The sequence below is a fragment of the Canis aureus genome, chromosome 33 (assembly GCF_053574225.1).
Source record: "Canis aureus isolate CA01 chromosome 33, VMU_Caureus_v.1.0, whole genome shotgun sequence".
Lineage (NCBI taxonomy): Eukaryota > Metazoa > Chordata > Mammalia > Carnivora > Canidae > Canis > Canis aureus.
This window is the reverse complement of record NC_135643.1, coordinates 42,890,534-42,904,365: the sequence shown is the minus strand read 5'-3', so window position 1 is coordinate 42,904,365 and position 13,832 is coordinate 42,890,534.

Below are 13,832 nucleotides of genomic sequence, written 5' to 3'. Positions count from 1 at the left end.
CTTTTAGATTCGATTCGATTCGATTGTTTTCGTTTCGATTTGACTTTTTTTGATTCGATTCTTTTCGATTCGATTGTTTTCAATTCGATTGATTTGATTCTTTTCAATTCTATGCTATTCAAAGCGATTCTTTTGTATTTGATTCGATTCGATGGTTTTCTTTTTGATTCGGTTCGATTCGTTTCTTTTCGATTCGATTCAATTCTTTTCGATTCGATTCTTTTCGATTCGATTCTATTCTATTCTTTTCTATTCCATTCGAATCGATTCGTTTTGATTGAATTCGATTCTTTTCGATTCGATTCAATTAGATTCTTTTCGATTGGTTTCAATTTGTTTCGAGTCGAATCAATTTGATTCTTTTCGATTGGATTCCATTCGATTCTTTTCGATTTGATTCAATTCGATTCTTTTCGATTCTATTCATTTCGATGATTTTCGTTGAGATTAGAGTCTTTTCGATTTGATTTTTTTCGGTTCGAGTCGATTCATTTCGCTTATTTTGGTTAGGATCAATTCAATTCGATTCTTTTTTATTTGATTTGATTCTATTCGATGTCTTTCGATTCTATTCTATTGTATTCTTTTCGATTCCATTCCGTTCAATTCGATTCTTTTCGATTCCATTCGATTGTTTTAGATTTGATTCCATTCTTTCGATTCTCTTTGATATGATTCTTTTCGATTCAATTTGATACGATACTTTTTATTTTGATTCGAATCGATTCTCTTCGGTTCGATTCGTTTTGATTCTTTTCGATTCAATTCTATTCGAATTGTTTCGATTTGATTCGATTCGGTTCTTTTAGATTCTACTTGATTTGTTTCTTTTCGATTCGTTTTGATTCGATTCTTTTTGATTCATGTCGATTCGATTCGATTCTTTTGTTTCGATTCGATTCTTTTCAATTCGAATCTTTTCGTTACATGGAATTCGATTCTTTTCGATTTGATTCTTTATGATTTTTTCAACTCGATTCAATTCGATTCTTTTTTTTATGATAGTCACAGAGAGAGTGAGAGAGGCAGAGACACAGGCAGAGGGAGAAGCAGGCTCCATGCCGCGGGAGCCCGATGTGGGATTCGATCCCGGGTCTCCAGGATCGCGCCCTGGGCCAAAGGCAGGCGCTAAACCGCTGCGCCACCCAGGGATCCCTCAGTTCGATTCTTCTTTATTCGAATCTATTCGATTCTTTTTGATTCGATTTGATTCTATTCGATTTTTTTCGATTTGATTCGATTAGTTCCTTCTTGATTCAATTCAATTCATTTCTTTTGATTCAATTCAATTCGATTCTTTTGGATTCGATTCAATTCTTTTGGATTCGATTCTTTTGGATTCGAGTCGAGTAGATTCTTTTCATTTCGATCGGATTCATTTCAATTCGATTCTTTTCGATTCGAATGTTTTCGAATCAATTCGATACTTTTTGATTCGATTCGATTCTTTTCGTGTCGATTTGATTCTTTTCGATTCTTTTCTATTTGTATTGATTCGATTCTTTGCATTTTGATTCGATTTGATTCAATTCGATTCTTTTCGATCAATTCAATTTGATTGTTTTCGATTTGATTCGATTCGATTCTTTTCTATTCTATTCAATTCGATTATTTTCCATTCGATGATGCAATTGGATTCTTTTCGATTCGAGTCGATACGATTCGATTCTTTTTGATTAGATACAATTCGATTCTTTTCGATTCGATTCGACTCGATTTCATTTTTTGATTCGATTCGACTAGAATTTAATCGACTGATTCAATTTGATTCTTTTCTTTTCGGTTCGATTCTTTTCTATTCGATTTTTTTCTATTCAATTCGATTCTTTCAATTCAATTCGATTCGATTCGATTCGATTCTTTTCGTTTCAAATCGATTCGTTTCAATTCGAGTCTTTTCAATTCGATTCTTTGCGATTCGATTCGATGTGATATTTTTAATTCGATTCGAATCTTTACGATTCGATTCGATTCTTTTCAATTCGATTCTTTTCGATTCGATTCTTTTTGATTCGATTCATTTCGATTCGATTCGATTCTTTTCAATTCGATTTGATTCTTTTCCATTTGATCTGATTTGTTTCATTTCGATTCTTTTCGAATCAATTCGATTCTTTTCGATTCCATTAAATTTGATTCGATTCTTTTCAATTCGATTAGATTCTTTTCGATTTGATTCCATTCAGTTCGATTCTTTTCGATTCGATTGGATTCTTTTCGATTCGATTCAATTCTTTCGATTCGATTTGAGTTGATTCTTTTCGATTCGATTCAATACGATTCTTTTCATTTCGATTCTAATCGATTCTCTTCGATTCAATTCGTTTCGATTCTATTCGATTTTTTTCGATTCTATTCTATTCGATTCATTTTGAATCATTTCGATTTGATTCTGTTCGAGTGGTTTCTATTAGATTCTTTTCGATTTGATTCAATTCGATTCGAGTCTTTTTGATTCGAGTCTTTTCGACTCGATGCAATTCAATACGATTCTTTTAGATTCGATTCGATTCGATTGTTTTCGTTTCGATTCGACTTTTTTTGATTCGATTCTTTTCGATTCGATTGTTTTCAGTTCGATTGATTCGATTCTTTTCAATTCTATGCTATTCAAAGCGATTCTTTTGTATTTGATTCGATTCGATTGTTTTCTTTTTGATTCGGTTCGATTCGTTTCTTTTCGATTCGATTCAATTCTTTTCGATTCGATTCTTTTCGATTCGAGTTGATTCTTTTCGATTCTATTCTATTCTATTCTTTTCTATTCCATTCGAATCGATTCGTTTTGATTGAATTCGATTCTTTTCGATTCGATTCAATTAGATTCTTTTCGATTGGATTCAATTTGTTTCGAGTCGAATCAATTTGATTCTTTTCGATTGGATTCCATTCGATTCTTTTCGATTTGATTCAATTCGATTCTTTTCGATTCTATTCATTTCGATGATTTTCGTTGAGATTAGAGTCTTTTCGATTTGATTTTTTTCGGTTCGAGTCGATTCATTTCGCTTATTTTGGTTAGGATCAATTCAATTCGATTCTTTTTGATTTGATTTGATTCTATTCGATGTCTTTCGATTCTATTCTATTGTATTCTTTTCGATTCCATTCCGTTCAATTCGATTCTTTTCGATTCCATTCGATTGTTTTAGATTTGATTCCATTCTTTCGATTCTATTTGATATGATTCTTTTCGATTCGATTTGATACGATACTTTTTATTTTGATTCGAATCGATTCTCTTCGGTTCGATTCGTTTTGATTCTTTTCGATTCAATTCTATTCGAATTGTTTCGATTTGATTCGATTCGGTTCTTTTAGATTCTACTTGATTTGTTTCTTTTCGATTCGTTTTGATTCGATTCTTTTTGATTCATGTCGATTCGATTCGATTCTTTTGTTTCCATTCGATTCTTTTCAATTCGAATCTTTTCGTTACATGGAATTCGATTCTTTTCGATTTGATTCTTTATGATTTTTTCAACTCGATTAAATTCGATTCTTTTTTTTATGATAGTCACAGAGAGAGTGAGAGAGGCAGAGACACAGGCAGAGGGAGAAGCAGGCTCCATGCAGCGGGAGCCCGATGTGGGATTCGATCCCGGGTCTCCAGGATCGCGCCCTGGGCCAAAGGCAGGCGCTAAACCGCTGCGCCACCCAGGGATCCCTCAGTTCGATTCTTCTTTATTCGAATCTATTCGATTCTTTTTGATTCGATTTGATTCTATTCGATTTTTTTCGATTTGATTCGATTAGTTCCTTCTTGATTCAATTCAATTCATTTCTTTTGATTCAATTCAATTCGATTCTTTTGGATTCGATTCAATTCTTTTGGATTCGATTCTTTTGGATTCGAGTCGAGTAGATTCTTTTCATTTCGATCGGATTCATTTCAATTCGATTCTTTTCGATTCGAATGTTTTCGAATCAATTCGATACTTTTTGATTCGATTCGATTCTTTTCGTGTCGATTTGATTCTTTTCGATTCTTTTCTATTTGTATTCATTCGATTCCTTGCATTTCCATTCGATTTGATTCAATTCGATTCTTTTCGATCAATTCAATTTGATTGTTTTCGATTTGATTCGATTCGATTCTTTTCTATTCTATTCAATTCGATTATTTTCCATTCGATGATGCAATTGGATTCTTTTCGATTCGAGTCGATACGATTCGATTCTTTTTGATTAGATACAATTCGATTCTTTTCGATTCGATTCGACTCGATTTCATTTTTTGATTCGATTCGACTAGAATTTAATCGACTGATTCAATTTGATTCTTTTCTTTTCGGTTCGATTCTTTTCTATTCGATTTTTTTCTATTCAATTCGATTCTTTCAATTCAATTCGATTCGATTCGATTCGATTCTTTTCGTTTCAAATCGATTCGTTTCAATTCGAGTCTTTTCAATTCGATTCTTTGCGATTCGATTCGATGTGATATTTTTAATTCGATTCGAATCTTTATGATTCGATTCGATTCTTTTCAGTTCGATTCTTTTCGATTCGATTCTTTTTGATTCGATTCATTTCGATTCGATTCGATTCTTTTCAATTCGATTTGATTCTTTTCCATTTGATCTGATTTGTTTCATTTCGATTCTTTTCGAATCAATTCGATTCTTTTCGATTCCATTAAATTTGATTCGATTCTTTTCAATTCGATTAGATTCTTTTCGATTTGATTCCATTCAGTTCGATTCTTTTCGATTCGATTGGATTCTTTTCGATTCGATTCAATTCTTTCGATTCGATTTGAGTTGATTCTTTTCGATTCGATTCAATACGATTCTTTTCATTTCGATTCTAATCGATTCTCTTCGATTCAATTCGTTTCGATTCTATTCGATTTTTTTCGATTCTATTCTATTCGATTCATTTTGAATCATTTCGATTTGGTTCTGTTCGAGTGGTTTCTATTAGATTCTTTTCGATTTGATTCAATTCGATTCGAGTCTTTTTGATTCGAGTCTTTTCGACTCGATGCAATTCAATACGATTCTTTTAGATTCGATTCGATTCGATTGTTTTCGTTTCGATTCGACTTTTTTTGATTCGATTCTTTTCGATTCGATTGTTTTCAATTCGATTGATTCGATTCTTTTCAATTCTATGCTATTCAAAGCGATTCTTTTGTATTTGATTCGATTCGATGGTTTTCTTTTTGATTCGGTTCGATTCGTTTCTTTTCGATTCGATTCAATTCTTTTCGATTCGATTCTTTTCGATTCGAGTTGATTCTTTTCGATTCTATTCTATTCTTTTCTTTTCTATTCCATTCGAATCGATTCGTTTTGATTGAATTCGATTCTTTTCGATTCGATTCAATTAGATTCTTTTCGATTGGATTCAATTTGTTTCGAGTCGAATCAATTTGATTCTTTTCGATTGGATTCCATTCGATTCTTTTCGATTTGATTCAATTCGATTCTTTTCGATTCTATTCATTTCGATGATTTTCGTTGAGATTAGAGTCTTTTCGATTTGATTTTTTTCGGTTCGAGTCGATTCATTTCGCTTATTTTGGTTAGGATCAATTCAATTCGATTCTTTTTTATTTGATTTGATTCTATTCGATGTCTTTCGATTCTATTCTATTGTATTCTTTTCGATTCCATTCCGTTCAATTCGATTCTTTTCGATTCCATTCGATTGTTTTAGATTTGATTCCATTCTTTCGATTCTATTTGATATGATTCTTTTCGATTCGATTTGATACGATACTTTTTATTTTGATTCGAATCGATTCTCTTCGGTTCGATTCGTTTTGATTCTTTTCGATTCAATTCTATTCGAATTGTTTCGATTTGATTCGATTCGGTTCTTTTAGATTCTACTTGATTTGTTTCTTTTCGATTCGTTTTGATTCGATTCTTTTTGATTCATGTCGATTCGATTCGATTCTTTTGTTTCGATTCGATTCTTTTCAATTCGAATCTTTTCGTTACATGGAATTCGATTCTTTTCGATTTGATTCTTTATGATTTTTTCAACTCGATTCAATTCGATTCTTTTTTTTATGATAGTCACAGAGAGAGTGAGAGAGGCAGAGACACAGGCAGAGGGAGAAGCAGGCTCCATGCAGCGGGAGCCCGATGTGGGATTCGATCCCGGGTCTCCAGGATCGCGCCCTGGGCCAAAGGCAGGCGCTAAACCGCTGCGCCACCCAGGGATCCCTCAGTTCGATTCTTCTTTATTCGAATCTATTCGATTCTTTTTGATTCGATTTGATTCTATTCGATTTTTTTCGATTTGATTCGATTAGTTCCTTTTTGATTCAATTCAATTCATTTCTTTTGATTCAATTCAATTAGATTCTTTTGGATTCGATTCGATTCTTTTGGATTCGAATCGAGTAGATTCTTTTCATTTCGATCGGATTCATTTCAGTTCGATTCTTTTCGATTCGAATGTTTTCAAATCAATTCGATACTTTTTGATTCGATTCGATTCTTTTCGTGTCGATTTGATCCTTTTCGTTTGGATTCTTTTCTATCTGAATCGATTCGATTCTTTTCATTTCGATTCGATTTGATTCAATTCGTTTCTTTTCGATCAATTCAATTTGATTGTGTTCGATTTGATTCGATTCGATTCTTTCCTATTCTATTCAATTCGATTATTTTCCATTCGATGATGCAATTGGATTCTTTTCGATTCGAGTCGATACGATTCGATTCTTTTTGATTAGATACAATTCGATTCTTTTGGATTCGATTCGATTCTTTTGGATTCGATTCTTTTGGATTCGAATCGAGTAGATTCTTTTCATTTCGATCGGATTCATTTCAATTCGATTCTTTTCGATTCGAATGTTTTCGAATCAATTCGATACTTTTTGATTCGATTCGATTCTTTTCGTGTCGATTTGATTCTTTTCGATTCGATTCTTTTCTATTTGAATCGATTCGATTCTTTTCATTTCGATTCGATTTGATTCAATTCGATTCTTTTCGATCAATTCAATTTGTTTTCGATTTGATTCGATTCGATTCTTTTCTATTCTATTCAATTCGATTAGTTTCCATTCGATGATGCAATTGTATTCTTTTCGATTCGAGTTGATACGATTCGATTCTTTTTGATTAGATACAATTCGATTCATTTCTATTCGATTCGATTCTTTTCGATTCGATTCGACTCGATTTCATTTTTTGATTCGATTCGACTAGAATTTAATCGACTGATTCAATTTGATTCTTTTCTTTTCGGTTCGATTCTTTTCTATTCGATTTTTTTCTATTCAATTCGATTCTTTCAATTCAATTCGATTCGATTCATTTCGATTCGATTCTTTTCGTTTCAAATCGATTCGTTTCAATTCGAGTCTTTTCAATTCGATTCTTTTCGATTCGATTCGATTTGATATTTTTAATTCGATTCGAGTCTTTTTGATTCGATTCCATTCTTTTCAATTCGATTCGATGCTTTTCCATTTGATCTGATTTGTTTCATTTCGATTCTTTTCGAATCAATTCGATTCTTTTCGATTCCATTAAATTTGATTCGATTCTTTTCAATTCGATTAGATTCTTTTCGATTTGATTCCATTCAGTTCGATTCTTTTCGATTCGATTGGATTCTTTTCGATTTGATTCAATTCTTTCGATTCGATTCGATTTGATTCTTTTCGATTTGATTCAATACGATTCTTTTCATTTCGATTCTAATCAATTCTCTTCGATTCAATTCTTTTCGATTCTATTCGATTTTTTTCGATTCTATTCGATTCATTTTGAATCATTTCGATTTGATTCTGTTCGAGTGGTTTCTATTAGATTCTTTTCGATTTGATTCAATTCGATTCGAGTCTTTTTGATTCGAGTCTTTTCGACTCGATTCAATTCAATACGATTCTTTTAGATTCGATTCGATTCGATTGTTTTCGTTTCGATTCGACTTTTTTTGATTCGATTCTTTTCGATTCGATTGTTTTCAATTCGATTGATTTGATTCTTTTCAATTCTATGCTATTCAAAGCGATTCTTTTGTATTTGATTCGATTCGATGGTTTTCTTTTTGATTCGGTTCGATTCGTTTCTTTTCGATTCGATTCAATTCTTTTCGATTCGATTCTTTTCGATTCGATTCTATTCTATTCTTTTCTATTCCATTCGAATCGATTCGTTTTGATTGAATTCGATTCTTTTCGATTCGATTCAATTAGATTCTTTTCGATTGGTTTCAATTTGTTTCGAGTCGAATCAATTTGATTCTTTTCGATTGGATTCCATTCGATTCTTTTCGATTTGATTCAATTCGATTCTTTTCGATTCTATTCATTTCGATGATTTTCGTTGAGATTAGAGTCTTTTCGATTTGATTTTTTTCGGTTCGAGTCGATTCATTTCGCTTATTTTGGTTAGGATCAATTCAATTCGATTCTTTTTTATTTGATTTGATTCTATTCGATGTCTTTCGATTCTATTCTATTGTATTCTTTTCGATTCCATTCCGTTCAATTCGATTCTTTTCGATTCCATTCGATTGTTTTAGATTTGATTCCATTCTTTCGATTCTATTTGATATGATTCTTTTCGATTCGATTTGATACGATACTTTTTATTTTGATTCGAATCGATTCTCTTCGGTTCGATTCGTTTTGATTCTTTTCGATTCAATTCTATTCGAATTGTTTCGATTTGATTCGATTCGGTTCTTTTAGATTCTACTTGATTTGTTTCTTTTCGATTCGTTTTGATTCGATTCTTTTTGATTCATGTCGATTCGATTCGATTCTTTTGTTTCCATTCGATTCTTTTCAATTCGAATCTTTTCGTTACATGGAATTCGATTCTTTTCGATTTGATTCTTTATGATTTTTTCAACTCGATTCAATTCGATTCTTTTTTTTATGATAGTCACAGAGAGAGTGAGAGAGGCAGAGACACAGGCAGAGGGAGAAGCAGGCTCCATGCAGCGGGAGCCCGATGTGGGATTCGATCCCGGGTCTCCAGGATCGCGCCCTGGGCCAAAGGCAGGCGCTAAACCGCTGCGCCACCCAGGGATCCCTCAGTTCGATTCTTCTTTATTCGAATCTATTCGATTCTTTTTGATTCGATTTGATTCTATTCGATTTTTTTCGATTTGATTCGATTAGTTCCTTCTTGATTCAATTCAATTCATTTCTTTTGATTCAATTCAATTCGATTCTTTTGGATTCGATTCAATTCTTTTGGATTCGATTCTTTTGGATTCGAGTCGAGTAGATTCTTTTCATTTCGATCGGATTCATTTCAATTCGATTCTTTTCGATTCGAATGTTTTCGAATCAATTCGATACCTTTTGATTCGATTCGATTCTTTTCGTGTCGATTTGATTCTTTTCGATTCTTTTCTATTTGTATTGATTCGATTCTTTGCATTTCGATTCGATTTGATTCAATTCGATTCTTTTCGATCAATTCAATTTGATTGTTTTCGATTTGATTCGATTCGATTCTTTACTATTCTATTCAATTCGATTATTTTCCATTCGATGATGCAATTGGATTCTTTTCGATTCGAGTCGATACGATTCGATTCTTTTTGATTAGATACAATTCGATTCTTTTCGATTCGATTCGACTCGATTTCATTTTTTGATTCGATTCGACTAGAATTTAATCGACTGATTCAATTTGATTCTTTTCTTTTCGGTTCGATTCTTTTCTATTCGATTTTTTTCTATTCAATTCGATTCTTTCAATTCAATTCGATTCGATTCGATTCGATTCTTTTCGTTTCAAATCGATTCGTTTCAATTCGAGTCTTTTCAATTCGATTCTTTGCGATTCGATTCGATGTGATATTTTTAATTCGATTCGAATCTTTACGATTCGATTCGATTCTTTTCAATTCGATTCTTTTCGATTCGATTCTTTTTGATTCGATTCATTTCGATTCGATTCGATTCTTTTCAATTCGATTTGATTCTTTTCCATTTGATCTGATTTGTTTCATTTCGATTCTTTTCGAATCAATTCGATTCTTTTCGATTCCATTAAATTTGATTCGATTCTTTTCAATTCGATTAGATTCTTTTCGATTTGATTCCATTCAGTTCGATTCTTTTCGATTCGATTGGATTCTTTTCGATTTGATTCAATTCTTTCGATTCGATTTGAGTTGATTCTTTTCGATTCGATTCAATACGATTCTTTTCATTTCGATTCTAATCGATTCACTTCGATTCAATTCGTTTCGATTCTATTCGATTTTTTTCGATTCTATTCTATTCGATTCATTTTGAATCATTTCGATTTGATTCTGTTCGAGTGGTTTCTATTAGATTCTTTTCGATTTGATTCAATTCGATTCGAGTCTTTTTGATTCGAGTCTTTTCGACTCGATGCAATTCAATACGATTCTTTTAGATTCGATTCGATTCGATTGTTTTCGTTTCGATTCGACTTTTTTTGATTCGATTCTTTTCGATTCGATTGTTTTCAATTCGATTGATTCGATTCTTTTCAATTCTATGCTATTCAAAGCGATTCTTTTGTATTTGATTCGATTCGATGGTTTTCTTTTTGATTCGGTTCGATTCGTTTCTTTTCGATACGATTCAATTCTTTTCGATTCGATTCTTTTCGATTCGAGTTGATTCTTTTCGATTCTATTCTATTCTATTCTTTTCTATTCCATTCGAATCGATTCGTTTTGATTGAATTCGATTCTTTTCGATTCGATTCAATTAGATTCTTTTCGATTGGATTCAATTTGTTTCGAGTCGAATCAATTTGATTCTTTTCGATTGGATTCCATTCGATTCTTTTCGATTTGATTCAATTCGATTCTTTTCGATTCTATTCATTTCGATGATTTTCGTTGAGATTAGAGTCTTTTCGATTTGATTTTTTTCGGTTCGAGTCGATTCATTTCGCTTATTTTGGTTAGGATCAATTCAATTCGATTCTTTTTGATTTGATTTGATTCTATTCGATGTCTTTCGATTCTATTCTATTGTATTCTTTTCGATTCCATTCCGTTCAATTCGATTCTTTTCGATTCCATTCGATTGTTTTAGATTTGATTCCATTCTTTCGATTCTATTTGATATGATTCTTTTCGATTCGATTTGATACGATACTTTTTATTTTGATTCGAATCGATTCTCTTCGGTTCGATTCGTTTTGATTCTTTTCGATTCAATTCTATTCGAATTGTTTCGATTTGATTCGATTCGGTTCTTTTAGATTCTACTTGATTTGTTTCTTTTCGATTCGTTTTGATTCGATTCTTTTTGATTCATGTCGATTCGATTCGATTCTTTTGTTTCAATTCGATTCTTTTCAATTCGAATCTTTTCGTTACATGGAATTCGATTCTTTTCGATTTGATTCTTTATGATTTTTTCAACTCGATTCAATTCGATTCTTTTTTTTATGATAGTCACAGAGAGAGTGAGAGAGGCAGAGACACAGGCAGAGGGAGAAGCAGGCTCCATGCCGCGGGAGACCGATGTGGGATTCGATCCCGGGTCTCCAGGATCGCGCCCTGGGCCAAAGGCAGGCGCTAAACCGCTGCGCCACCCAGGGATCCCTCAGTTCGATTCTTCTTTATTCGAATCTATTCGATTCTTTTTGATTCGATTTGATTCTATTCGATTTTTTTCGATTTGATTCGATTAGTTCCTTCTTGATTCAATTCAATTCATTTCTTTTGATTCAATTCAATTCGATTCTTTTGGATTCGATTCAATTCTTTTGGATTCGATTCTTTTGGATTCGAGTCGAGTAGATTCTTTTCATTTCGATCGGATTCATTTCAATTCGATTCTTTTCGATTCGAATGTTTTCGAATCAATTCGATACTTTTTGATTCGATTCGATTCTTTTCGTGTCGATTTGATTCTTTTCGATTCTTTTCTATTTGTATTGATTCGATTCTTTGCATTTCGATTCGATTTGATTCAATTCGATTCTTTTCGATCAATTCAATTTGATTGTTTTCGATTTGATTCGATTCGATTCTTTTCTATTCTATTCAATTCGATTATTTTCCATTCGATGATGCAATTGGATTCTTTTCGATTCGAGTCGATACGATTCGATTCTTTTTGATTAGATACAATTCGATTCTTTTCGATTCGATTCGACTCGATTTCATTTTTTGATTCGATTCGACTAGAATTTAATCGACTGATTCAATTTGATTCTTTTCTTTTCGGTTCGATTCTTTTCTATTCGATTTTTTTCTATTCAATTCGATTCTTTCAATTCAATTCGATTCGATTCGATTCGATTCGATTCTTTTCGTTTCAAATCGATTCGTTTCAATTCGAGTCTTTTCAATTCGATTCTTTGCGATTCGATTCGATGTGATATTTTTAATTCGATTCGAATCTTTACGATTCGATTCGATTCTTTTCAATTCGATTCTTTTCGATTCGATTCTTTTTGATTCGATTCATTTCGATTCGATTCGATTCTTTTCAATTCGATTTGATTCTTTTCCATTTGATCTGATTTGTTTCATTTCGATTCTTTTCGAATCAATTCGATTCTTTTCGATTCCATTAAATTTGATTCGATTCTTTTCAATTCGATTAGATTCTTTTCGATTTGATTCCATTCAGTTCGATTCTTTTCGATTCGATTGGATTCTTTTCGATTTGATTCAATTCTTTCGATTCGATTTGAGTTGATTCTTTTCGATTCGATTCAATACGATTCTTTTCATTTCGATTCTAATCGATTCTCATCGATTCAATTCGTTTCGATTCTATTCGATTTTTTTCGATTCTATTCTATTCGATTCATTTTGAATCATTTCGATTTGATTCTGTTCGAGTGGTTTCTATTAGATTCTTTTCGATTTGATTCAATTCGATTCGAGTCTTTTCGACTCGATGCAATTCAATACGATTCTTTTAGATTCGATTCGATTCGATTGTTTTCGTTTCGATTCGACTTTTTTTGATTCGATTCTTTTCGATTCGATTGTTTTCAATTCGATTGATTCGATTCTTTTCAATTCTATGCTATTCAAAGCGATTCTTTTGTATTTGATTCGATTCGATGGTTTTCTTTTTGATTCGGTTCGATTCGTTTCTTTTCGATTCGATTCAATTCTTTTCGATTCGATTCTTTTCGATTCGAGTTGATTCTTTTCGATTCTATTCTATTCTATTCTTTTCTATTCCATTCGAATCGATTCGTTTTGATTGAATTCGATTCTTTTCGATTCGATTCAATTAGATTCTTTTCGATTGGATTCAATTTGTTTCGAGTCGAATCAATTTGATTCTTTTCGATTGGATTCCATTCGATTCTTTTCGATTTGATTCAATTCGATTCTTTTCGATTCTATTCATTTCGATGATTTTCGTTGAGATTAGAGTCTTTTCGATTTGATTTTTTTCGGTTCGAGTCGATTCATTTCGCTTATTTTGGTTAGGATCAATTCAATTCGATTCTTTTTTATTTGATTTGATTCTATTCGATGTCTTTCGATTCTATTCTATTGTATTCTTTTCGATTCCATTCCGTTCAATTCGATTCTTTTCGATTCCATTCGATTGTTTTAGATTTGATTCCATTCTTTCGATTCTATTTGATATGATTCTTTTCGATTCGATTTGATACGATACTTTTTATTTTGATTCGAATCGATTCTCTTCGGTTCGATTCGTTTTGATTCTTTTCGATTCAATTCTATTCGAATTGTTTCGATTTGATTCGATTCGGTTCTTTTAGATTCTACTTGATTTGTTTCTTTTCGATTCGTTTTGATTCGATTCTTTTTGATTCATGTCGATTCGATTCGATTCTTTTGTTTCCATTCGATTCTTTTCAATTCGAATCTTTTCGTTACATGGAATTCGATTCTTTTCGATTTGATTCTTT